We start from the raw sequence: 3,753 nt of genomic DNA on the forward strand, positions 1-3,753 counted from the left end.
AGGCTAAGTATCGGGCAATGGCTTTTATCACCAAGGAATTAAAGTGGCTTAAGCGGGTTCTGCTTGATCTTGGTGTTCCTCATCTCCAGCCGATGAAACTTTATTGTGATAGCCAATCCGCAATTCACATAGCGACCAACCCGGTCTTTCACGAGCGCACAAAACATATCGAGAATGATTGTCACTTCGTCCGCGACGAGATACAGTCCCACAATCTTCACTTAGTCCACGTTCAGAGCAACAAGCAGTTGGCTGATATTTTCACGAAACCACTCGGGGCGACATGTTTTGATAACTTCAGGAACAAGCTGGGCATTTTAAATCTGCATTGCTCCAGCTTGAGGGGGGTATTGGGATATTATTTGATATCATTTATCATATCCCGTAATTTATGTAATTATATTATCTAGTTTCCATAATCTTGCTAATTAGGCTTCCTGTCCACGCCTTTGTATTGTATATAATAATGTACTCCATATTGGAATAAGACATAACACACTTCGATCATCTTCCTCCTCTGTCTCTGTTCAATATGTGTAAAGAAACTCATAATCAAATTCTAAGTCAGTGACACTAATTTCAATTGTGGCCGGCCCGACGCTGATCTGTTGGGTTGGTTCGAATTTAAATGTGTCCTGGCCTATATATATGCATGCATGGTTTAAAGTCATTGAATAGTGAAGTGAATAATACAGTCTCTGTCACACCAATAAATATTATTAAATTTAATGGGTACATTTATTCACTAGATATTTTGTCTTTTTTTTTCTTTTTTTTTTTAAGTTTGGAAGTGTAAAGTATGGGAGTTTGGAGTTGGACCATTGAACTTTACTATCCAACGTGCAATGCGCCATATTTTTGCATATCCATCCACTAAATTTCGTGGTCGAACGTGTGTATTTTGCTGAGCAAAACAAACTCAAAACTTTTTTTTGTGCCATATATTTAATGAATGTAGTATTTGTTCATAGCATAATTAATTCACCAAAATATTTCGAAATTGTCCACTCTATGAGATTTAAGAACGGTTAGAGGAAAGAGACATTAAAATTCGAAAATAATTCTGTGACACTAAATAATACCCACTGAATGTTGGCAATTAACGTGTATAAAATCTAACTGCAGTCATCACTTTTTCAAACATCACCTCACTTTCCTACTTTCTTTTGTCAATTTATATTATTTGTAAATTGTAATTGTCTATTTTGATCAATCGAAATATTAATTTTACAGTTTTTTTAAACCAAAAACACACAAACAAACAAAGATGAAACAAATACAAATGTAACAACTTGGTCACAAAATTACATCATTGGGAGGCTCATCCTTTAACCTTTTTACTTAAATCTGTGGCTAATGCACACATGTTTGTGGGGACTAGTAACCTTCACGTCCTCTTATTCCTGCTTCCAAACAGCAAGGCAAAGTAAAACAAGATTCTAAAGAAGAGACCTGACGCAAACGTAATCCACAAGCATTCCCACTTGCTCAACTCAGTAATACCCTGCTGTGCAAGTAAGTCAGACCCGGTCCTCAAGCAGGTGGACTCCGTTATTCTCGTTTTCAGAGAATTACCGAGAGTTTCAAGGAGCTTAACTTTCCCGGAATCAGATACTCCTCCGAGAAGAGTGCTGTCAAATACTTGGACTCCCTTAACAAAACATCGAGACGGATCATCAAACTCGTTGATTAAGACAGCCTCATACGGATATTTCAGCAGTGAAATGTAATGAAACCATGTCCAGTAGACCGGTATCCGATCCCGGTTGACGTAGAATCCACTCAACAATAAACAATAGGCGAGATAGGAAATGGCGACCATGTAACTTAACATGATATTGGGAACAACACCGGATATGAATGTCACGACGGAGGATCCAGACCAAAAGGAGGCGTAGATTAGGAGGCAATAGAAGTAGAAACCCTCTAGTCAGCCACTCAATCCAACAGTCCAGAATGTGATCGTGGAAAACACTAAGGAAGGGGCAATGAGCTGTGGAAGAGACACGAGAGAGTGGGATATAACGTAGGAAGATGTTCTGTACGTGTTGTGTGTGGTCTCTCTCAAGAAAATGTATCGTTCCTGGATGAAAACGGGGACATTGTCTAAACAACAGTAGAACATTGTGGGCACAACGAAAGCGAACAAGGTCAACCTCTCTTGTGCTCCTCTTGGAGTGTGGTCTAGCTTCCAGTACACAGTGGCTAAGAGAAAACCAGTCACCATCACGGTAGCAATCCGCGTTCCTACAAGCTCAGGCATCCGCATCCAGTTTTTCATGTACCGTTTGGCTAAGATGAATGTTTCGAACAGTGACGGGTTTGCGTATGAAGACACTGTTTCCATGGAAACAAGATTGGCTCTAGATGTGCCTGAGACTAGTTTACCTCTAGAGACACTTGCATTGATGGCTTCTTTTAAGGTTAATGGGCTGTCTAGCTCGAACATGTTGGTATGTGGAGCAGATTGGCTGAAACTGAGCTTGTTTTGTTGCCACTTTTCATTGAAGTCAACTAAACTTCTAGTTCCTTCGGTGGATCCTTCGAGTTCTCGAACTAAATCAAGAGCGAACTCTGTGATGTTCTCTTTCTCCGGGATGGGACGACCGAAATCGGAGAAGAATCCGGGAAGACTAGCCGGAGATCCATTGAACACACTTTTACCACGAGATAAAATGATAAGCCGATCAAGCAACTCCACGATACGAGCACTAGGTTGATGGATCGACATAATTACAATACTGCCACTTTGAGCGATACGTTTCAAAACTTGCACCACCATAAACGCGTTTGTAGAATCCAATCCAGACGTTGGTTCGTCGAGGAACAGGACGATAGGATCGTGAATAATATCGATTCCTATTGAAACGCGCCGTCGTTCTCCGCCAGATACTCCACGGTGTCCTTCGTCTCCGATTACCGTGTTGGCCGCGTTTCTAAGCCCTAATTGGTCAATTAGGGCTTCAACACGCTCCATCTTCTTGGATTTGGATAAAGATATCGGGAGACGGAACTCGGAAGCGAACATTAAGGTTTCTTTGACGGTAAGCATCGGAAAGAGAAGATCGTCTTGCATCACATACGCTGATATGACCTTGAGCAGTCGAGTTTGCAAAACTTTTTCTCCGTTTAGAGTTACGGAGCCTCTTAAGCTTCCCTCAGCAACTCTCCCCGCTAATGCATCGATCAACGTAGATTTCCCTGCTCCACTTGCACCAAGAACGGCGAGGATATCTCCGTCACAAGCCTCGCCGGAAACATCATCAAGTAGAGTCTTTACTCCGCTTTGCCGTGAGAAACCAAAACGACGTCCAAGTATGACGTCGTATTCAAGATTGTTGAAGGCTAGGACGAACGGGACAGGCTTTAGGTGTAAGGCTTCGACATCTATCACGTAATGAGCTGGATCATCGCTTTTTTCGCTGTCGCCGGAATCTCCTTTTCGGAAACTGTCACAATCTTTCAGCAACTCGTCGAGCGTAGGTGATCCGATGGGAGTGATATATTGAGTTTCCGACAAAACACGTGGCATAGCAATCTTTCTACCGCTAAGTGATAGATTCATCGTACAGTTAGAGATCATCAAACTGATGGTGAAGTTTGCCTAAAAAAAAAGAAAACTCTTATAGTAATTGGTATATTTATGATGCGACGTATAGTTCGATACGTTGAGTATTTATAAGACATTATGTAATTGGTGTTGTAACTTCTTTAACTTAAAATTTTGAAAGAAAGAAATTTAACGTTAGTGGC

At 41.1% G+C, this 3,753-nt stretch overlaps 2 pseudogenes across 1 annotated transcript; both read right to left on the reverse strand.

Annotated features, from left to right (window-relative positions):
• Positions 1–1,179: 1,179 nt before the first annotated feature.
• On the reverse strand, positions 1,180–3,753 carry LOC104781390 (ABC transporter G family member 19 pseudogene; annotated as a pseudogene). The gene has a single exon (XR_015597069.1). The product of XR_015597069.1 is annotated as an ABC transporter G family member 19 pseudogene (transcript).
• Positions 1,388–1,822, reverse strand: LOC147946136 (ABC transporter G family member 19 pseudogene; annotated as a pseudogene).

This window comes from Camelina sativa, chromosome 4 (genome assembly GCF_030686135.1).
Source record: "Camelina sativa cultivar CO46 ecotype springtype chromosome 4, ASM3068613v1".
NCBI classification, from domain to species: domain Eukaryota; kingdom Viridiplantae; phylum Streptophyta; class Magnoliopsida; order Brassicales; family Brassicaceae; genus Camelina; species Camelina sativa.